Raw genomic sequence first — 23,891 nt, forward strand, 5'->3', positions numbered from 1 at the left:
GGGCACACCAGGGTTTTCAAACTCACGGTCCCTTGTCTTGTTCTGCTGATGTTCTTCAAAAAGGAAACAGGCAAAAACCAAATAAACACATAAATGAACGTGATGATTTTGGATTGTGGCATTTGCCTCAGAGCAAACGGGGGCAGGGGGAGGGCTGCTGAGGGAGAGAAAGTCCCTCCACCATAGACTATGGTCAGGGAAGGTGCCTGCTAAGATAATACTGGAGACAGGGCAAGAAGATGGGAGGCCAGCATGCTCAGATCAGGGAAGAGCATTCCAGCCAAAGAAACCAGCAAGTGCAAAAGCCCTGAGGCCAAACGCACTCCAGTTGTTGAGAAACAGAAGGAAGGTCAGTGTGGCTGAGTGGTGTGAGCCAGTGGAGGAGCAAAAAGAGATAAGGCTGAACAGGTTTGGGGGCTTCGTAAGCCTCCCTAAACTAAGAGCTCTTGGTTGAAGTGCAACGTGAACCACTGAGTGGAGTTAGGTCTGACAGGAACTGATATTAATTTTAAAGACACCATTTTGACTTCTGTGCAGAGAAATGGACTATAGAATTTTATGAAAACCAAGGTGCCAAGGGTTCAGAACCTCAGAAAGCAGAACCATGCTTCAACTCTCCAGGGGATTTAGGAGAAGGGACAAAGTGGGATCATCGTTTCTTCAGGTTGTTGGACCAAGAGCTGTTGCCTGAAGCCGCAGGGCCTCCTACATAACTTTTTCCCGGCCTGAGTTGTAAGGAGAACTGAGAAATGATAGCTGTGCTCGCCTCCCTGCAGAGAATCAGCTTTCGGGCAAGAACAAAGCAGTGTGGATCTTACATGTGAATTTTGTTAAGGAGTGGAGTCTTCTATGTGAGTGTGCCAGGAGGAACAGTCATAAATATCCTAATAAGGAAAGAAATGAACACATTTTAGTGCCCAGCATGTGGCAGTCTCTGCCCCATGTGTTAGGTCCTCTAACTGCCACAGACACACTGAAAAGTAATGTTAAATGTGAGATCTGAACCAGAGAGGTTAAGTAACTTACTCAGCATCACACAGCTAAGAGGCGAACTGGAGTTTGAAGTCAGGGCTGCCTGATTCCAGTGCCCTTATTTCTGTCTCTCACTCTGATGGCCTTGGACAATATCCACGTGCTGAGGAGACATTGGTCTTCCTCTGAAAGAAGCTGCCGTGGTTTCTTAGAGACACTGGGGACCATGGCAAGGTGAGGCTGGGGCACCCTCAGGAGAACTTGGTGCCTTCAGGATTCCTCTCAGGCCCTTCCAGCCATTGGCCCATGAGTGCAGGGCCTGCCCGAGGCCTGAAGCTTTAAAATTTTAAAAAAACAAAACAAAACAAAAAACTTGACTTTGAACAAAAAAATTAACTTCAAAATATGAGGAAAAAGCTATAAAACCATAGCTGGCAATTTAAATCAATTAAGGCCAAGAAAAACACAAAATTTTATTTTACCTCCCTTTCTTCCTTCTCCAGCACCCATCCTTGTCTTATGCAGACCCAGGTTTCTGCCTGAAAAACTTCTTGTCCCGTCTCCTGCAGGGCAGATCTCTTGGGAGTGATCATCCGACTTTGTTTGTCTGAGAAAATCTTTACTTCTCCTTCACTTCCTGTGATTAAACTTTTTGCGATTTTTGCAAATTCATAGGTGTTGTAAGACACAAGTCAAAGAAATCCTGTGTACCCTTCTCTCAGTTTCCTTCGAAAGTGACATTTGGCAGAACTATGGTATAATATCATAGCCAGCATATTGACTCTGATAACCTTTATGTATACTGATTAGTGAGAAAGAGTGTGTGTGTGTGTGTGTGTATGTGTGCGTGTGTGTGTGTGTGTGTGTGTGTGTGCATGCATTCTGTCCTGTGCAGTTTTAGTCAGTGTGTAGATTTGGGTATCCATCACCACAGTCAAGATATGCTTTACTTCTAGGGGGCCTGAGTGGCTCAGTCGGTTAAGACTCTGGCTCTTCATTTTACTCAGGTCATGATCTCAGGGCTGTAAGACAGGGCCCTACCTTGGGCTCCATGCTCAGCATGGAGTCTGCTTGAGATTCTCTCCCTCCCTCTCCTCCTCTTACTTGAATGCACATGCTCTCTCTCTAAAATAAATAAATAAAGGGTGCCTTAAGCATCTGCTATGGGCTCAGGTCATGATCCCTGGGTCCTGGGATCGAGCTCTGCATTGGGAATCCCTTCTCAGGGGGAAGCCTTCTTCTCTCTCTCCCACTCCCCATGCTTGTGTTCCTTCTCTCACTTTATCTCTCTCTGTGTCAATTAAATAAATAAAAGTAAAATCTTTAAAAAAAAAAAAAAGATGTATTTTACTTCTGTGACTGACAGGATCTCTTGTGTTGTCATTTTGTAGCAGTCCATCTGTCCCTCCCGCTCTCTCCCCTTCCATAACTCCCGCAACCAAAAGTCTGTTCTCTGCTTTTGTAATTTTGTCATTGCAAGAATATTAGCTCAGTGGAATCATAGGATGTATGCCTTTTTCGCTCAGCATAACTCTCCGGAGACACATTCAGTCATTCATCCTGTGTATGGAGACCCAGCATCCCCTTGCTCCCCAGGTTGGACTCCAAGGCAGGAATGTGCCGCCGTGTGTTTGCTTCACCGTTCATCCCTGAAGGACATCTGCGCTGTTCTAGTTTGGAGTGGGGAGATCGGGGAGAAAGTGGTCCAGGAGGGGATGGAAAGGAGTCTGAGAGAGAGGGAGAGGACAAGCCTGTGCAGAGAATGAGGGCGGAGAGAAGGACAGGGGACGGAGAGAGGTAGAAGGGGCTGCCTGCTGGAGAGGACAGTGGCGATGAAGAGAGAACAAAAACATGGGAAGGTTATAAGGTATACGATCACGCCCCCACAGACTGTTATTGCCCCAGAAACTCTATTCTTGGACACACACAAAGTTTCTTGAACTCCTCTTTTGGGAAGTGGCAGCGTGTCTTGCTGCAGCTTACCGGCAGCTCGTGCACATGTTCGCACCGACTCACTCGGTCTGTGGCCCCCGCGCGGACACTTCTGCACGCATGCGCACACCTGCATATGCAGGGGCCAGTCCTGGTGCCCATGCTCTGAAGGGCTCCGTCTCCTCCTCTCCTAATGCAGGGCTGGTCTTGTGCAGGCTGAACAGTAGCTCTGGCCTTCTTAAGGGGTGGGGGGTAAAGGGAGAAAAGCCATTTATTCTTGGCTTCTTAAATTAAAACTTGGAATTTACTCTCGACTAGAAAAAGCGCATGGAGCATGGAACTTTAGGATGAAGTGTTTTGTGGCATGTCGTAGGATTCTAATCACCCCATAGTATGTGTCTATGGGAAAATGCACCGTGAGTTCTGTCTTGCAAGTTTTTATGGGTTTGGGACTTATGTAAATTATTCATAGTATTCTAATGATATATATTTGTTGTTAAAAAAAAATTAGAGGATATATAGAAAACAAACTAAAGGATGCTCACCAAAGTATGGACATCCGTGGAATAGATTACTCTGCAGCCACAGAAACAGAAGTCAAATAAGTTCACTGGCATGAAAATGCTTGTGGTTTATGACTGCACTCATTATCCAATGTTGCATAACAACTTAGCACAGACTTCAGCATCATAAAACACAGTTCTGGAAATCACATGTCCAGGTGAACTCAGCTCGGTGTCTGTTCGGGGTCTCATAGGCTGAAATCAGGTACCAGCTACTTTTATGCTGTTATCCAGAGGCTCTGGGGAAGGATCCACTTGCATGTTCATTAAAGTTGTTGGTATCCTTTAGTGATGTACACAGAATCACTGGGTCTAACACACTCATTTACAGATGGGGCTCCCAAACCATGTCATCACATATCTTATTGTCATTTACTGGGGAAAGCGTTCTAAGAATTACCCTCCATATTTATGCGCCACAGTGGGAGCAGACTACACTCATTACTTCCCACGTATATGGGTCTTAACTGACACTGTGCCTTGACCCATGGAGATTCTACCCATATTGTCAATCACTTTAGTATATATACTTTTTTTTTTAAGATTTTATTTATTTATTTGACAGAGAGAGACACAGTGAGAGAGGGAACACAAGCACATGGAGTGAGAGAGGGAGAAGCAGGCTTCCCGCCAAGCAGGGAGCCCGATGTGGGGCTCGAACCCAGGACCCTGAGATCACCACCTGAGCTGAAGGCAGTGGCTTAATCCACTCAGCCACCCAGCCGCCAATAAATACACTTTTTTAAAAGCAAATCCTTCAAACTTCCATTACAGTCAAATGGAGTAGAGAGACTAGATTTATTTTCTTAGATGAAAGAAAAAAAATGGCAAAAATAATACAGATCTACAAAAACCACTAAAAGGAATCAGTGAGTTTAGAAAGGGTACAAGATCAATACAGCAAAATCACTTGCATGCCTCTGTACAAGCAGTGGGCAACCTGAAATTAAAATAAAAAATACTATTTCTAGGGGCTCCTGGGTGGCTCAGCCATTTAAGTGTCTGCCTTTGGCTTAGGTCATGATCTCAGGGTCCTGGGATCAAGCCCCTTATCAGGTTCCCTGCTCAGCGGGGAGTCTGCTTCTGCCTCTGCCCACCCCCACTTGTTCTCTCTTGCGCGCTCACTGTGTCCCTCTCAAATACAAAAATAAAATCTTTTTTAAAAATATTATTTCTAGAAACCTAAAAATGAGAACTACTTGGGGATAAATATGACAAAGGATGAGGAAGGTCTATTTATTGAAAACTATCAAATATTGTGGCGAGGAATTGAATAAAACTAAGTAAATAGAAAGATATATCATGTTTGAGTCAGAAGAGTCTGCATTGTTAAGATGGTAATTTTCTCTGAACTGATATGTAGATTCAACACGATCTCAGTCAAAAACCCCTGAACTCTTGTGTTCTTGTCGAAATTGATAAACTGATTCTAAGATTCAATAGGAAACACAATAGATCTGGGAGACCCAAGAGGATTCTGAAGCAGAGAAACAATTTTGAGGACTGGCACTACCTGATTATAGGGCTTATTATAAAGTTATCAGAATGAAGCAATGGATATTGGCATACAGATAGACAAACAGATCAATAGAACAAATTGTGTATTTCAGAAATAGACCTACACGTATATGAACAACTGATCTTCAGCGAAGAGGCAAAGACAGATCCATAAGAAAAAAAAATACTCTTTCAGTAAATGCTGCTGGAACAGTTGAATATTTATCTGCGTGAAAAATTGGACTTTGATAAGCACCTCACACCATATAAAAAAATTAACTCAAAATGGGTCATGGGCCCATTTTTAAAGTCTGTAACTAACTGTATAAGTCCAACATGAAAATATAGAAAAAAGTTCTAAGCAAATGGGCAAATCCAAAAGACTCAGAAACTGAATCTGCAAGTCTGAGCGAGGCAAAGACTTTTTAGATAAGATAGTAAAAATATGACATATAAAAAAGTTTGATAGATTGGCTCCATAGAATTTTAGAACTTCTGGTCTATGAGGGACACCCTAAAGAGGGGAACTGATAAGCCACAGATGAGGAGATACCTGCAGATCACATACCTGATAACAGACTTGAACCCAGGATATTAAAAAAATAAATTCTCAAAATCAGTAAGAAGAAAGCACACAACCCAGTTTTGTAAGTGGGAAAAGGAACTGGGCATAGATTTCATCAGAGAAGCAGTATGAATGATAAATAAGCACGGTGCCATTCGTAACTAGGGAAACGCCAATGGAAACAACAATGAGACAGCACCATGCACCGACTGAAATGTCTGAAGTTAAAAATACTGACCGTGCTGAAATGGGCAAGAACTGAAACGTTACACACTGGTGGGAATGTAACATGGTACAACCACTTTGGAAAATGGACGGGCAGTTGTTTCAAAATTAAGTCTACACTCACCATATGACCCAGCCATTCCACTCCTAGGTATTTAACCAACAGAAATGAAAACCTATGTCTGTACAAAGACTCCCACATGAAGGCTAATAGCAGCTTTATTTTTCAATAACTCAAAACTGGAAAGAATCCAGAGGTACAGCACAGGTAAATGGGTAAATAGACAGAGGCTCATCCAAATAATGGAATGCTACAGAGCAATGAGAAGGGACAAACTGTTGACACATACGAGAACATGAATGAATCTGAATTAATTATGCTGAGTGAAAGAAGCCAGAGCAGGGAAAGACACAAACTGCACGAATCTATTTACATAAAAAATGTTAGAAAATATAAAGTAATCCATAGTGACGGAACACAGACTAGTGGAAATTTATAGTGTTAAATGCATATATTAGAGAAAAAGACAAATATGGGGCACCTGGTTGCCTCAGTCAGCTGAGCATCCAACTCTTGATTTCAGATCATGTCAAGATCTCCAGGCCATGAGATGGAGTCCTGCTTTGTGCTCTGCACTGGCCATGGAGCCTGCTTAAGATTCTCTCTCTCCCTCTCTTAAAAAGAAAGTATGAGGGAGCCTGGTGGTGGGTATTAAGAAGGGCACGTATTGCATGGAGCACTGGGTGTGGTGCATAAACAATGAATCTTGGAACACTGAAAAAATAAAATAAAACAAAATGAAATAAAATAAAATAAAAGTAAGAAAGAGAGAAAGAAAGAAAAAAGGAAAGAAAGAAACAAAGATCTAAAATTAATCATCCAAGTTTTTCTCTTAGGAAATTTTCAGATACATGGAAATTTTTTTAATTTATTCAAGAGGTCGGGGGATCCTGGGAGGGAATGCTGAATCTGACCAAAAAAAAAAAAAAAAAAAATTGTAACTGTATTACACATGTAGGAAATCACCTCACTGAAGGGGTGGGCATAAAACGTGCTGACCTAAATAGTATTGGGAATAAGCGGAAATTGTAAGACCGAAGCAAAAGGAATCATCCTTAACACTGTATTCTTATTGATAAAGTTGTTTCCCATGGGATAGGAGTTGATGATTCTGAAGCCACCCATCATGAATTTTGGAATTGAAAAGTTCAGTAAATGGATGACAGGTGGTAGGAGCGAATTTTCCTCTTGTTGGAGTGAGAAGTTACAGACAAGTAAAGGCTGGAATGGTTCACGTGGTGGAGGATTAGTGTTGGCAACATCAGTAAGAACTCACATTTCGCCTCATACAGATACAGAGGGATGCATACAAAATATTTGCAGCTATGGGTTGGTATAAACACGTATATTTCCTTGCTCTGTCAGCTGAGAGGGTCCAAATTAAATGACGTCCCTGCAGCAATGCAGACATCTGGTGCCCAGATTTCAGATTCATAGTATCTTTCTCTGATGAAAGGAGCTAGGACTTCTGGCAGAAGTGGCTGATTTTAAGGTGGACAGGAAATTTACAAGATGATCCTGGAGCATCTTATAATGTCAGAAAGTAAGGAAGTGCTGAGAAGAACAAACAGCACACAACGGTGGGAACACAGCAGCCATATGAAGAGCTCTCAAAGGCCCAAACTGGAGTAATCTGATCAATAAAGTTGTCTTGGGTTATAGATAATACAAGTATAAAATAAACATGCATGGTATATGTGAATATGAAATATTCCATACTGATAATATGAATACATGAATGGAGGAGATTAAACAATTCTCCCATGCACAACGTCAAACAATGGCGGTAGCTCCTGCACCCCCAAGAACGTGGAGCAGAACTCTCCAGTCCTTACAACTGAGCCCCCCAGGTGCCCCTGAACTCCCCACTACTTAAGCGTCGAGTGCGCACAGTGACCTCCTTTCAAAAAGTTCTTCTTTCAAAGTTTCTTCAAAGAAGAAACTCAGCAAACACTACCTCAGCCGGATGTCAAGGTCAACTTCAAGAGTGCTAACTCATGTGGAATGCATGTACAGGTACCCTTGATAATGAGGTGATGAAAGTGGGCCCTTTACCTCAGTGCCTTCCTCCCAGAAGCCCACCGTGCTACCCTAATCATGAGGAAACACCAGACAAATCCCAACGTAGGGACATTCTACAAAATGCATGACCAGGACTTCTGAAAACTGTCAGGGTCATCAAAAACAAGGAAAATAGGAAAACTGCCCCCAGCCAAGAAGAGCCATAAAGGGGACCTGACAGCTAAATGTCATGGTATCCTGGATGGGATCCTAGAGCAGAAGGATGTTAGGTAGAAACAAAGGAAATATGAATAAAGTAGAGACTTGAATTAATAATTACATATCAATATTGGTCACTAAATATGACAGATGTTCCATGCTAATATAGGGCACTGACAACAGGAGAAACTGGGTGTGATGTAGGTGGGAACTCTTTGGACTATTTTTTCAACTTTTCTGGAAACATAAAACTATTTCAAAATTTAAAAAACTTTAAATAAAAGCGAATCTCGGGCGCCTGGGTGGCTCAGTGGGTTAAGCCGCTGCCTTCGGCTCAGGTCATGATCTCAGGGTCCTGGGATCGAGTCCCGCATCGGGCTCTCTGCTCTGCAGGGAGCCTGCTTCCTCATCTCTCTCTCTCTGCCTGCCTCTCTGCCTACTTGTGGTCTCTCTCTGTCAAATAAATAAATAAATAATCTTTAAAAAAAAAAAAAAAAAGCGAATCTCTCTTCTCCTCTCTTCTCAATCCCTCTCTCCTTTCTCCCTCCCTTTAAGAACAAGAACAGTATCACACGTTTCAGCACCTTGTCATTTCCAGCTGTCTTCCTGGATCATTCTGCAAGAGGCTTGCCATGACTGCTGTGTGCAGTCCACTCCAATTTACAGACAGGCAAGCAAGGTCAGGGAGGCAAGGGACCCATCTGAGGGGGATCCCAAGGGACCCATCAGAGCTCAAGCATTGACCCCAGGACTCGTACTGGGCTCTGCCAGTCCCACTCCATTGCTCTGCCATTCTGCTTTCCACGTGTCCCTCTGATTACAAACCATCTAAGGCACAGTGTGTGTACGTGGTATTCTTATACTCCAAGTGACCTGCCTGGACTTGACAGGAGTGAGCTGGAGTCATCCTCTTACTTCTCCTTCCCCTTAGAAACAATCACTCAGAGAGAAGACAGCCTGGAGCCAGCATGGTGCTGGAATTCCTTCCCGTCCACGAAACTGTTCCTCATCTTTCTGTGCAAGCACTTCCACATTTAATGATCTCATTTGGTGAACCCCCGAAATATCATGAAGTTATTATTACCCCCAATGCGCCATTGAGAAGACTGAGGCTAGAAACACTGATGATAACCAAATACAAATCCTTCCCCTTTCTCCTAATCAGCTGTTGTCCCTGACTCTGGTTGGAGCCAGCACCCACCTGTCTGGGATCCCAGGTAGAAGCTGCTCGCCACCTCCCATGTGACCTCATGATACCCATCACCACCCATGGCTTGGTACAGCCTCCCCAGCAGACAGATACCACCTTTTCTCTGCTGGTGAATATGTCTTAGGGAGGCTGTCAAATCCCAAAGGAAAAATGACGTCCCCTGGGGAAAATATCTGCAGTGAGGCGACCATCCTGTTTCCTTTCTCCATCCTGGACCAGAGCCGAGCCCCCATGCAGGCACATGAGAGTGTGGGCAGAAGTGCCTCTCCTGAGTGGGATGAAACGTTGTAAGAGCTCTGAGGGTTGAAACTTTGAAGAGGTTGAGATCTTTGAGAGCTGAAGAACCTTTGAATCTCCCTTCAGCTCCCCCTACCCCAACCACAAGCTCTCTCTTGATGTAAAACATGTGTTCAGATTGAAAACAATGAGGCATATGTCTATGCCGACAGGACTGTTTTGCTTTATGTTTCTTCAGTGGTTGGAAACAGCCCTACCTCTGACATCTGCCTGACACTTTAAATGGAAGACACTCTCTGTCGTTTCGTATCTGTGGATTTGCGAGATAGAACAGGAGATGGTGTCTCTGCTTGGCACAGAGAGATGAGGAGCAGTCTCGTGGACAGGAAGGAATTCCAGTGCCCATGCTAGGAACAGAGTCTGTGGGACCCGGTTGTATTGGGGTGGGTCTGTCTTCCAGCAGTCCACATGCAACCCCTGTGGAGCAGATGGGACAAAAGGGTCTGGAATTCCTTGGGAGCCATTAAAGTTAAGCTAAAACACCCAGAGACCAATAGAGGGAAGCTTCCAGAACAGATACAATGTGACTCCCTGTCCCCTTCGCCCTACACCAGCCATACGGATGATGTCTTCATCCACTTGATGAATGGTCTCACATCAAACCAGGACATCTGGCTTCCAGGCTCTCTCTTCTGCCACTTACCCCTCCATTTGACCCTGGGCAAGTCACATGGCCTCGTCTTAAAGAAATGGACTGAATACTTTCTAAAGAATCTTCCGGCTCTAAAAACTTATGAGTTCTTTGGCTCTGAGTGGATGAGGAATCAGCTACAGTGAACACTCCTGTCTATTCGGTCTAAGTTAGGACACAGTGACATCCCTGGATGAGCAGACCAAATTCTGAAGCGGGAGGAATGTGGGGACCAAATGGGGAAAGGACTGGGGACCACAACAGGTAACAAGAGTAAATGAACAGAAGACCCTCAGATTGAATCCGCCTTCTACAAATCTGTGCTGTGTAGTTTCTACATGCAAGTCACTAAAGTGTAGGAGGGGGGATGGATGGAAGCAGGAGACTCTCTCTCAAAATCCTGCATTCTAATTGACGTGCTAAGAAATTCTCGGTGGAAGAAAAATATCTTGTATAAACAATAAGACGCTGTGGGGGAAGAGTAAGGCTGAAAGAGGTATTTGGCAAGCAGATGTAGAGCGGGAGGCCGGATTCAGGAACAAAGCAACAAAAGCAAGGGAGAAAGGGGGAGCATTCGAAGATCAAGTCTAATAATCTTTACTTCGTGGTCCACGTTAGTACTCCAGAATTTAGCCCCGAGAATCACCATGCCCAAAGACCCATCACTAGGGATGCTGCCAGGATTCCGGGGGATGATGGCACACTCTGGGAGGACTTCCTTAGTTTGAGAGGATACTGGCGTCCCTGGGCTCCATGCCACCTGGGGAGGGAAACCAAGGCTTGAGGCAAAGGCACAGGGGTACTGGTGTTGTCATGCCAGAAGGAATTCTCACCAAGTGGGGATGTGTCATAGTAAGGACTCCATAATCCAGTGAGGGCAGAAGGCGGAGCATTGGCCGGTGCTCTAGGCAATAATTCCTTACCTGGGCGAGCTAGGGCTTCAAGCTCCTGACCCTCATTTCATCATTTTAGTCACATGAATGAATTTTCAGGTCTTCTCCAGAAATCTAGTTGGGATGACCAAGTGCTGGACCTTGCACCTGGCTGGAAAAGAAGGGTTCTTCTACATGATAATTTGCAGAGGGTCCCACCTGTGCCCAGAAGAGAAAGTGGCGCTTGTCTTGGCTTGGAGTCATTGGGGGAGAATTATGCAGAATGTGATTTCTGTTGAGAAGTAAGGAAGGTTAGGATTTTGAGCAGGAGGGACCTTTCCTTCTTTTTGACTGTCAGGATGCCCTGGAGCAGAGAAGTCACAGGCTGTGTTTTGCAGTTGCACCATTTCGCTCTTTGAAACAGGATCAAATCAACGTCTGCAGAGCAGAGCTGGAAGGGGCTTCAAAGTCAGGTTTCAAGGTAAACTAACCACAGATACCTTGGCCTTTTCCTCATCTGTATTTGCTAGGGCTGCCATAACAAAGTCTCAACAACAGGGCCTCAGAACAGAAACGAACTGTCTCATGGCTCCGGCGGCCACAGCTTCCAGGACAGAGGTGTCCACAGGGTTGGTCCCTTCTGAGGGCTACGAGGGAAAATCCGGTCCAGGCCTCCCTGCCAGCATCTGGGGCTTGCTGGCAATCTACGGGATTCGGTGGCTTGTAGATGTGATACCCTGATCTCTGCCTTCGTGTCCCCATGGTGTTCTCCCTGTGTGTGCACATCTATGTCCAAAATTCCTCTTTAATTTTTATAAAGACATCAGTCGTGTGGGATGAAGGGCCCACCCTAATTCAGTATGACCTCATCTTAACTAGGTGTATCTACAATGACCTTTTTTCCAAACAAGGTCACATTCTGAGATACTGGGGGGGTGGGGAGGTTAGGACTTCAACATATGAAATTTAAGCGGACACAATTCAACATCTTACAGCATCTTTTCTGTATGGGGAACCAAGACTGTGGAGCCATCAAGTCACAGGCAGGGGAGGAGATGCAGTGCTGGGTCCCTCAGGGTTTGGAGCAAGCTGCCTCATTGTCCCCCAGTTGCTGTTGGAGACTGGGCTTGGGTCCGTGGTAGAGGCCAGTGTGAGCCGAAATCGATGCACACCCACCCCCTGGGCAGGGTATCCAGGCCCACCTTAAGGATAAGGGGTCCTACCAGATAGAGGATGACCCCAGGATGCTGGCACATGCCCAGAAGTGAGAACCACTGCTCTGCGTGGCAGGGACCAGCTCTTCAGGCATGCCTACCCAGAGGGCCAGGATAAGGGGCTGCCCTCTGGACCATCTGTACCCACACGGACAGCACGTGGCCTCACTGTGCCTCAACTCCTTCCCTTGCAAAATGGTGGCACAACCCTGCCCACCTAGAGTCCAGCGAAGCTCAAGTAGGGTCACAACATGGCCTGGCTTTGAAAAAACCTATGTGCTGTGCAGCCCTGGCCGGCGGCTGTCTCATCTCCTCAGGGAGTCCTTCCTCAGCGTCTGCTGGCAGGGACAACGTCTGATGACTAAAACATATCTGACTTTCCCCGTGCCCGCTTTGCCTGCCGCCAAGCCTCCGCCAGTCCCCCTGGCCGCCTGCCTGTGGCTGGCCCGTCCGCTGCTCAGAGCAGGGGCCGAAAGCCACCCCGGGTTGCATTTCACAAGTCCCGGCCTGCTCTCCCCACTCAGGGAGCTCGAAGGGGAGCAGGTTTGCAGGCTGGGTTCTGGCCAGGTGAGCCGGCCCCCGGGGAGAAGGAGGGGACCCCGATGTGCACCTGTGGCTTAGGTTTCTCCCTTGAGGGGGGACCCCTTTCTCTCCACTGGCTTTTTCCAGAGCGCCTTCATCCTCTGAGATTGACAGCTTGCTCTCGGCTGGGAATAGAGCATAGGAAGTGGTCTTTTCGAACTTCCCTTGCAGCTCCGCCTGCCAAAAACCCCCGGCACTGCCGCGTTGCCTTATTTACCCTGGCCACCAGGTCTCTCCCAGCGGCTCTAAGAAAACAGATTACTGTCCAGAGCAAAGTCCTTGCGTGTTTCCTCTCTGGAGATGGATCAAGTTTTGAAAGAAAGGTTTCCTGTGGCCCATTACGCCATTTGGGTTTGTTTTATCTGTCTCCACCTGTGGGGCAGGGAATTAACCTGTTGCCCAGGGCCGGGCCAGCAAATGACTGAAAGGAAAGCCAAACTCACCGGTGTGCTTTTCGACAACACACGGCGGCCTTGTTCTCCTCTGCTCAGCATTGTGCGGGTGAGGCCCCGGCCCAAATCTGACTAGGACTCCGCGTAATTTGATATGTTTTCTTTCTTTGCTGTAGTCTCTGTGTGCCAAATTTAACTATGCCCCGATCTGTGGTCTGTATATACAGTGTTGTTGCAGGAGGGGGGGGGGGGCTGCCTGAGGGGGGAGGGGGAGTGTCTCCATGTGGTTTTTTTCCTTTATGTATTTTTTTTCTCTTGCCTGCTTTGCTCACTGTTTGCTATATATAACTTACCATGACTGTCCTCACTCTTTGGTCATTAACCCTTTGGAGATAACTGCTCCGCTTTGTGTCTCCCAGAATGCGCTTTCACAAGTGCCCTCAAGCGCCCTGTTTGGGAAGCACTGGCACGGTCAGGGTTAAGGGCAGGCCTTTGGAAACTTGAACTTCCCCAGAAGTGCTTGTGCAGCAATTAGCAGAGCCCCGCTCAGATACAGAAAACTATCCCCTGCCCCCCTTTGCAAACAAGCTGTGAAGGTGCTCGGAGCCAAGAGTCACAGCCGGTGGGTGCCCTTTTCCAGAAGGCTTGTATCCTGTACCTTCTGGAAATGGGATCAAAGTGTCAACTTAATGGTGCAGCAAGGTTTCAAGGGGAAGTCAGGATCCGTTGTCCAATTAAAATTCAGCAGGGTGGGCCTCGCTCCTGAAGATGATGGGGTGAACCAACCCAAGAGTGGCAGAAAGCTACTCATTTCCAGCCTGGGTGATGGGTGACCCTTCCTATGTCGATAGAAGCCTTGTTTCCACTCTGCTGGAGGAAGAGGGCTGGCCCAATATTTTAGTACCTAATAAAGGTTCAGGGCCAAAAAGAGCTCTTGACTCAGGACAGGCTCTCTTCTCAAGGGGGGGTTAGATATCACTCCTTAGGACCCAGGGTCCACGAGATCAGGAGATGGGAGGGTAAAGCCTCCAATCTCACTGTTCACTTCTTTAGAAGTCAAGAAATACGGGAAAATACAGAACCTTGCATCTCCTTGGGAGGGGAAGAAGATGTCTTGGGTCATCTTGGGCTATATTTAGAATGGAAAATAGGCTGGCTCAGAGAAAACTAGTCATGTGTCCTTCTCCAAGCTGCACCGTGAGCAGGGAGCCTAGCCCTATCGGCCCCTCCTCCCATCCTTCCTACAGCCCTGATGGCCCCCCTCCTCCAGGGAGCCTTCCCAGCCACAGGAAGACCCCATAGGGTCAGGCCAGTTTCCCCGGTTAATAAATTTCACAAGGGTGAGACCCATGAGGTTCTATACCGTGTGCTGGGCCCGGTGTGAGCTCAGAGTGGCGTGTTCGAGCTGAAGGTGGGAATTCCCCTACCTTCACCCACTCCCCACCCACCTGTGCCACCAGGCGTGAGTGCTGGGGTTGGACACCGGGATCCTGGCCCAAAGGACAGTTTCTGCTCTGGCTGACCTGTTGTACTCTGGGAAGCCATGTGATCATGGGCACATTGGGCTTCATGACGGTGATAATGTGGTTCCCTGTTAACTTTCTTTTCATAAACATCAAAATGTTTTTAAGAACATGGAAGGTTATTGCATCACCATTTTGCTTGGTGATCTGCACATGATTTCTCAGAAAAAAGCAATCCAAACCCGCCCTGTCACTGATTCCAGCCCAGGCCCTACTTCCCACTTTACTGAGGATGGAGGTCAGAATAGCATTGCTAAGGACGGCCGTCTGCTATCTGTGCTTGTGGAGACAACAGGGACAATGGAAACACAGTCTTGGGTAACTGTTGTGGTTCAGTCCTCATTTTTAACCACCACAACCTCTCTTAAAGGTGGGGATTATTGGAGCCTTCCCCAGTGGGAAGACCAGGGCTTACATGTCTCCTCCACAGACCCTGTCCTCACCCTCCTCACCAGCTCCTCACCGTGCCACGCTGGTCCTACCTGTGGAAGCAGCCCCTGGTGAAGGTAGCCCCTTGGTCTTCTGTCCCATTACCTCCCACCTGGCTCACAGCCCAGCCTCCTATCCCTCTACATCCCACTCTAGAAAGAAGACAGCATGATCTCCAGGAAATGTAAAACCAAGTCAAGGAAGGGCCACCTGTCCCCCAGGCCGGATATGAGAGCTTCTCCTGCTTGGACCATGACAGTGGCTTCCGGGGGCTCTTAGAACAGACTTTGACCTCCTCCTTGTGCATGGCGAACACCTCCCATATGTCATACCTGTGGCCCACTCACTCTGCACCAGCACCCCCAATGCCAGAGCCTCTGTGTCTGCTGTTTCCTGCCTGGGGACCCTAGACCCTGAATGCTAGCCTCTTCCTCAGGGAAGGTCAAGGGCCTATTCTGGCTGGTGGTGAACTCTGTGGTCTGCTCTGCACATCCGTTCTCTCGAGAGGAAGAAGACACTCAAGCTCCCCCAGCCCCAAGACCCCCGCTTCCCCTGGCAAGCTGAGGCAGGCTCCCTGACCCAAGGCTGCTGCTTGCTCCCCGGTGGAGGTGATTCTCCCAGCCCGGGCAGACCTCAGGGCTCTGTGACTGGGGCAAATGGCTCCTCTATCATGGGGGCTTTAGGTCATGAACAGACACTCCATGACCTTTCAGAAGCCCACCCAGAGAGGAAGCTGACCACTTTCACCCAACCCAGTCAGCCTTTCTGAAACCCAGCACGCTGACATACTTGCAGCACTTGGATTTTCCTATTCAATTATTGCACCATCTCAAAAGAAAACCCTCTTATAACTGGTGACAATTAGGTTGAGTTGAACATCCCCTGGCCTATCCACACATCACTGAATCTGTTCCTTCAGAATAATTCACTCCGAGTTAGCAGGCCTGCGACAATGACCTTAAACCAATCACCTAGAAGCATCTCAAGGTTTGGCACTCAGAAAAACTGGCCCTTTCGAAAGGCCTTTTCTAGGGTGGACTGGGCCGTAGCCATTTTGAGGAGGCCCTCTAGGACAACAACCCGTCCACTGCACAAGATGACATTGGAGGTCCCCTGAGGGCAAATAAGTTTCCCCTCCTCATACCCTCCTCCAGTCCCACCAGCCTCCCCATCAGAAGTCCATCGAGCTTGGAGCACCTTTCCACTAGCTCAAAACTGACCATTTCAAATGGAAAATAAACAGAGAGGACAAAAATAGGAAGTAACATCAAATAGATCACCGAGGCAACTTGTCAACCCTCAGTTGCCTTCCTGATTTCTTTCCTAGCCCTAGTGTCACACCTTCCCTATCATCAATTTAGCATGTAACATTTTTTTAATTAAAATTCAGTATCATTGAACAGGTCATCAAGTGTGAGCAGTATTTTCTTTGTTCTAAAAATCCACATGTAATGAAGCTGCCATTCACAATTGTTTTCCACTGGGCTGCTTATTAAAAAAAAATGATTTTCAATGAACAGAAGTAGGTGTATGTTCACAGCGTGGGGTCCCTCAGGAATGAGAACCTCACCAATCACAGCGCAGCTCTTGGGTGGGCAGTGGGGGGGGGCTGTTGTCAGATGTCAATTTCGGCTGATTGTTTCTGAGGCCATGTGACTGCTATTCTTACGTCCTGTGGTGCATTTTATAGACTGATGTCATCTTTTAGAGATAAATGATTAGATGAATGTTTATAGATGAGTGCACGTTCACAGCATGCTAGAGCCAAGGGAGGAGTGCCCACGAAATCACCAGGAAAGGCTTTCAAAGGGACACAGGGATGGAGATGCTGAACTGTGGCGCCCGTTGCCTGCAGCTGAGGCCTCTGGCACCAGCAGACAAGAACCCTGAGAGTCAGATCCTCAAGTCCCCATCTAGAAAGGGAGCGAAACCAAGACAGCTTCTGTCTCCCACCTCTGGAGGCACCAAAGGCCCCCGCTGTGGCATCGCAAACCACAGCCCGGTCTGAGTTTTTTGTTTGACTTTAAGACCTGAGCCAACATGTGAAAACCTGGTCATTTCTGGCTCTCTTTACCAAATCAAGGAGATCTGCACCCGTGGTATCTACATTTTCCGTGGGTATCTGAGGCGCACGTAGCTTTGCCCCCTGAGACATTTAGGTGGGAGAAAAACTCTTCCTTTTCCTCATTGCCTATTATCAGTATGGTCCTGGGCAAATCATCTTAGAGCCTCAGTTTTCTCATCTCTATAATGGGATGACCTCAAGGCATGGTTCTGGTGCTCTGTAAGAAAGGCTTGGGAAAGAGCCCAGCACCTACACAGAGAGGATCTCAGTAAACACTCCTTCCCTGCTGGCTGCATGTCCTCAGGGGCTGCTGGTGTCCTCCAAGGGAAGACAACCAGCCATTCAGTGTGCAAACACCCTGCCTACCATCCTTCTGCTAACATGGACAAATGCGAGGAGTGAGGACAGAATTACTCAGAAACAAGCGGTTTCCCAGCTGTGGTCTCCAGGCTCTAATAACAAAGGGCTCGGCCCCGACTGGAGGGGAAGCAGGACTCCTGCGCCACAGAATGGCTGTCAGGACATCTTGGGTTTTTTGGTAACAAATCTCAAATAATTTAGGTCTTTTTAAAGTGCAGCAAATCCGATTCCCTCAACAACATCTGTGGTAAAAGGTTAGGAGCGTGTGTGGAGACCCAAGTGTGGAGGGGTTTTTCCTACCCCACCACCAAATCCAGAGTTACCCTCCAAACTGTAATCTTATCAGATGTCACTGGTTCCACATAAACAGATCTGTGTATATTTCCAGTAGTTTCAGCTGAAACCAGTTAAGAACAGATGTGCAAAGCGTTGCCCGGCACTGATCCATTTAAATGTATTTTTCCATGAACGGCCTTTTCCCTCTCCCCTTCCTCCGAGGAGGGGGAAACAAGAAAGTGGAACCATCATTAAAGTGGATATTACACGCTTCTGAGCTCCCTGCAACCAGTGTTTGCTGTCGGTTTCCAAACGGCAATTTGGCACACGAGGCTGTGAACACAGTGGGGTGTGCATTTGATGGGCAGTGTTTGCCGTGAGACCACGTGGCTGGGAGGTGGGCCCACTGCTCCGTGGCCAGCCTTCCCTGATGCTGCGGAAACATGCAGCCCCCCACCCCTCGAAGGCCCAAGCGACTAAGTTATCCACCTCTCTGATAGCTTTAGTCTGTTTTTATTTTTCTTAGCTCAACGCATAAAAGGAGGAAGATACGAAAAAACTCTTACAAGTCAACAATAACAACAATAACAAAACTAAATAATCTAATTTAAAAAGGGGGAAAGGAATTCTTTTGAAGTTTTTATTGACTTATTTGACACAGAGAGAGAGAGCTCACAAGCAGAGGGAGCAGCAGGCAGAGGGAGAAGCAGGTTCCCTGCTGAGCAGGGAGCCCTATTGCTCCATCCCAAGACCCCGGGATCAGGACCCGAGCTGAAGGCAGGCACTTAACCAACTGAGCCACCCAGACACCCCGGGGGAGGGAGGGAGGATTTGATTAGACACCTCCCTAAAGCTGATATACAAATGGCTAGCAAGCATAGGAAAAGAGAGTCGCTATCACTAAGAATGAGGGAAACTCAAAAGAAAGCTACAAGGAGGTATCACCTCATACCCATTCAGAGGGCATATGTGTGTATATAACCAACAGGCCATAACAAAGGTTGGGGAGGGTTTGGAGAAATTGGAGTCCTCCCACATTGCCGGTGGGAATGGAAGATGGTGCCGCTGCTGTGAAAAACAGTAGGGAGGTTCCTCAAAAAATTAAAATAGAACCACCGTATGATCCAGCAATTCCTGTTCTGAGTATAGTGCCGAAAGAATTGAAAGCAAGATCTCCGAGGGATATTTGCACACTCATGATCATAGCGGCGTCATTCACAAGAGCCAGAAGACAGAAGCATCTCAAGTCTTTTTCACCAGATGAATGGAGAGGCAGCCGGGCATCTCCGCACGCGATGCAATGTTACCGTGGAATATCAGCCTAAAAAGAAGGAAAATCTGTCACAGGCCACAAGATACGTGAAACGTGGGAAGACCTTGGGCTGACTGAAATAAACCAGTCGCAAAGGCACAAATGCTGTGCGATTCCACTTATGTGGGATCCCTAGAGTCGTCAAAGTCAGAGAGACAGGAAGGAGACTGGAGGTTGCCGGGGGCCGCGAGGAAAGGAGAACGGGGAGTCACTGCTGCATGGGTAGAGTTTCCGTTTTGCAAAATGAAGAAGGTCTAAGATCTGTTGTAAGACAGTGTTCATGTACTTGACCCTCCTGAATCGGACCCTTAAAACGGTTAAGGCAGTAAAAACAAAAATGGGGGAGAGGGTCTAACCCTGATGCTGATCCCGCGGTTGGGAAGAGGGTCCAAGGAAATAAGACACACAGCAGGACTTTGGGCCTGCTGGTTGTGGAGATTATAACTCAGAGAATGAGATAGGATGGGTGACGTTTTCCCAGGTTGGAATTTCTGTTCTCAGGAACACTTTTCTCTCCGTTCATCTTTACCACGGTCTGCAGCCATCTCCTGGAGGGCCTCCGCTGGGCACAGGGCCTCTTTCTCAGTGCTCGCCTCTGGAGCATAGCTCCATCTCAGTGGCCCGTGTGTCCCCTGTGGCTGGCACTGGGGGTGGGAGGTGCCTGTCCCACCTTCAGTGGTCTCTGAGTAGACCCCAAGCTGTGGTTGTTTCCGTTAGGCAGATTTCCATGCACTGACTTTGCATGGGGAGTTAGAAAGAGGGAGGGAGGTCTTGGGGTTGGGGGGGTGGGGGCGGGTGTTATGGCAGGTAAGCCTCAGGGGCTCGATGCCAGCTGCAAGAAGCAACATGACCTCCAGTTCAAGGTCTGCCATCACATCACCCCAGCGCATCACCAGTAAAACGAGGATAAGGGTAAAATTGGCTTCATATACTCTGAAGATTCCAAATCTTGGGGGGGGGGGCGCTCTGTCTCCCTGGAGTTCTGCCCAGCCTGACTCCCTCCCCAGGGCATAGTAACCAGGAACCTCAACATGCCTGGGATGCTTGGGCAGTCTGGGTAGAGAGTACCACGAGCACCTTTGTGTTTTTCCATGAGCGGGGACCCCGTGGGGATGCGTCCCAGGCTCTGATTGCAGTGTGATGTGCTGAGGCCCCAGACAGAGACCCTGCCACAGTGATCATTGGCAAGGTGGGTCACCTGACAGGAGGGGACCCTCTTGCAGAGCTTGGTCACCGCAACAGGAAGATGAGCAGCTGGCTTGGGAGTTGAGATCAGAATTTTTCAGAGGAAAGCGGAACTGCATTTGTCTTAATGAGCAGGAAAGAACAAAATCAAAGCATTCGTTAACACTTCAAAGAGGTTCAAGGAGCACATTTGGTTCCCAATTAGTGTCTCTCCTGGCTAGGCAAGTGTCCGGTGAAGAATCCCATTGTCCTAACCCAGGGGGAAGATGCCAGGGGCTTCTCTTAGTGGCTGAGACTTGGGGCCTATGAGTGGGGGGTAGTGGTGGGAGGGTAGGGGGGTAAGGGGCTCCCTGGCCCAGGTTGGTGGGGGGACTGCTTCCAGGATTGCCAGCCCCACGCAGACCTCTGATCTGTTCAGGCAATGGCTCAAATGATCCAAACTTGTTCATGAGGACCTTGATCTTCTGCAAGCTTCTCATATTTCCCATCTGTACTTCTTTCGCTTGATTATTGTCTTGCCTGCGATTCTGGTTGCAGTTTTTTTTTTGTCCAGAGGTTCACACTCAAAGGCCGTGATTTCTATAACTAACCCTGGACTTCACAGAAGCAAAAATCAGTAGGTTCAAAACTTGGTTCTTTAATTCATTTGACTCAAACTGATTTGGGGCAACAAATCTGAGCGCAAGCCAGAAACCTCCAAAAAGAGGACTACCATCCGGTATCTTGTCGCTGCTCCAGAAGACCCGAGAACACTAAGCAAGGGAGTGACATGCTTCTGCCCAGCTCAGAAAGATTCTAGCCCAGTGCTGCCCCTGATAAAGACAGGTCAGACTCCCCCACTCTGTCTCCATCTTCTCCAGAATGCTTCTGGATCCCCTTCATTTACTCATGTTCCCACCCCCAATCCACCAGTGTTTCAAAATCTACACATTTACACCCATCCATCACCCTGATTTCTAAAGCATTACAATCAGTGATAATTCTCAATTATCTTAATCAATACAGTGATGTTTCCCTAAAAGGACTGACAGCTCAGCCCATGACCTTTCTTTTCAGCCACAAACAAAAGGGGACTTAACAGATGTGTGTGTGTGTGTGTGCGCGCGCGCATGTGTGCAGATACACACTTGAGGGTGCACACGAATGCACGCGCCCATGCATGGGCACCTGAGTGCACAACTGCCTAATGCACACTCTCTTAATGAAAAACAGGATAAATTACAGAGAATGGCAACCTAATGATTACAAAAAGATATATGAGGCATAACGCATTAGTGAGCTACATTTTGTTCAAAACTGAGGTGCTCAGGCAGAGTAACACGCCTTTGTGCCGGAATGCACTCAGCTGTAGCAATGACTAATAATACAGCCAAGGATCTGCTCACATTTTTTCCCCTTTTGTGCCTATTTTCATAAGTTAATAACTCAAGCATGAAATTATTTCAGGCTGAGGACTGGTGGTGAGAACAGGGCAAATGTGTGGGAAACAACTTTTTTGTTGTTGTTGTTACTTAATTTAGTTCGGCTGTTTTTGAGTTAGAGGAGGGGAGATGTCAATGTGCCTTTTCTCCCGCAAGCCCAAGAAAGTTGGGATTTTATTACACAAAACAAATGTTTAATGACTGCAGATAGGAGTTACTCTTCATACAGGTATATGATATGCTTTTGTTTGGTATAGGTTGGGGTTTTGGGGGGGGCGGTGTTGGATGAAATTGAATCAGAACATTGTAAGTGACACCATCCTGAATTCACGTGCCTTCCACTGGGAAACTCCTATCCCACGGGCAAGTCAAACAGCCGGGTGAGCAAACAGCTAGCTGCCTTCCACAGCGGGAAGGGGTGTAGGGGTGAAGGCTACTGCTGGGTATCAGTAAATTCCTAGAGCAGTGGAGAGAACAGAAACAAGATGAATAATAGTAATGCCTCCCAGTCTCAGGTCTCTGGGGTTTACTAAGCATTTTCCTGTATCCAGAACCAGAGAAAGTCCAACTGCTGGAGACTAGATTTCATTCAAGTCTCTTAAAAAACTCTCTTGCCTCTTCTTTTATTGGGGCAGGAGACTTTGAAAGATACAGAAAAATAAAGAGAATGATGTAAGGAACACCTGAGTAACCACATTCCAGAATTAACAGATGTTACTATTTTCTAAGGGTGGCTCTTTTTTTTTTTTTTTTTTTTAAGTAAAATAACGGAGTCATCACTGCTAAATTTGTACTCTTTCCTTCACAGATGGCAAAGTAAGAAGCAGAAGGGGAAAGGACTTGGCTGCCAGCAGCTTCCCCATCCTTTATGGATTGGATCTGTAAAGGAGACTCTCAGGTGGGTACGAACAACACCTATTGTCCCATTTTACAGATGACCAGCTAGGGGTCCCCGGTGGATATGAATGAGAGCCTCCTGGAGCTAAGTCCTGTGCAGGGCTCCCCAGACAGAGCAAAAGACAAAGCCTACAGCAGGCCAGACCCCAGCCACAGGGAGTAGTGCAGAGAGCACCTGTGTGAAGGAGAAGCAAGGACCCTGTGGGCAGGGTCCGCTTAACCAGGCATGTAATTCAGAAGCAAGTCAGCAAATACTTAATGGAGACATTCCATAGAAATACACGTATTTTGTAAGGTATATTTTAATCAGTAGCTCAATCATGGATCATTGCCAAAGAAAAGCAAAATAGACGGCCATCCTATGAAACGATGGGACAATTTTTATTTTTACTAGATCACCCCATTTATAAATCTTTGATAAATCCCATCTCCAGCCCTCCCAAATGGCATCTGAACGTGTTGAGAGGTGTTTGTTTGTTTAATTGAAGGTGAAATTGAACAAAGGTTTTTGGTGCCTTGTGCTTGCCTGGAACTTCTCGGGTTCCAGCTCTGCGCGACACTTCAGCTAAGCCCACCTTAGGGCTACAACAGGTTCCGCAAAGCCCCGCGTGCCCTAAGCCCCAGAGGAGCCGGCTCCGGTCCACCTGCTGCAATCCGGGAGAGCAGACTCTAAAAATACCGGCTCTGCAGACTCACGCCAGGCTCCTGGGTGGCTTCTAGACTGACAGCTCCGCTTAACCTGCAACAATGGGCTCAAAAACACCAAAACAAAACAAAAACAATCCGCATGTCTTCCAGTGGTCTGATCCGGTGCTGTAGAGAGTTTCCCTGGCCCTTTCAGAGCGTTGGAACTCCCCAGCACTGGTTTGAGAAAAGAAAGAGGCAGCAAAGCAGAGCGAGCAGGCTTGCTTTGGCAGGGTCTGAGGCTCCCGCGGCCACGGTCACTGTGACGCGCTGCCCCATCCCGGCATGGGCGGACACACCACGGTCTCGCCCACCCCTCTCCCACCCCCAAGGCTGCCTCCCTCCGCCCTTCCCTAGAGGGCAAAAGGCGGGACGGAACTTCACAGTTCGCACATTTAAGGGAGAAAACCGTGTCCAAAGCACCTGAAACGGAGCCCATACAACCTCGGTTGCACCGGGTCTTTCGGCCCAGATGTGTGCAAAGGCTCGCCTGGGCGATTTGCAGA

The 23,891-nt window shown here is 47.5% G+C and overlaps 1 long non-coding RNA gene across 10 annotated transcripts in view; it reads left to right on the plus strand.

Annotated features, from left to right (window-relative positions):
- LOC122915097 overlaps nt 1-23,891 on the plus strand; it is a 146,001-nt gene that overhangs the window by 91,904 nt on the left and 30,206 nt on the right. For all 10 annotated transcript variants that reach the window (XR_006385999.1, XR_006386001.1, XR_006386002.1 and 7 more), the window contains one exon: nt 22,613-22,702. This is a non-coding gene — a long non-coding RNA (uncharacterized LOC122915097). The remainder of the gene's footprint in view (nt 1-22,612; nt 22,703-23,891) is intronic.

Source organism: Neovison vison, chromosome 8 (assembly GCF_020171115.1).
Source record: "Neovison vison isolate M4711 chromosome 8, ASM_NN_V1, whole genome shotgun sequence".
Taxonomy (NCBI): Eukaryota; Metazoa; Chordata; class Mammalia; order Carnivora; family Mustelidae; genus Neogale; species Neogale vison.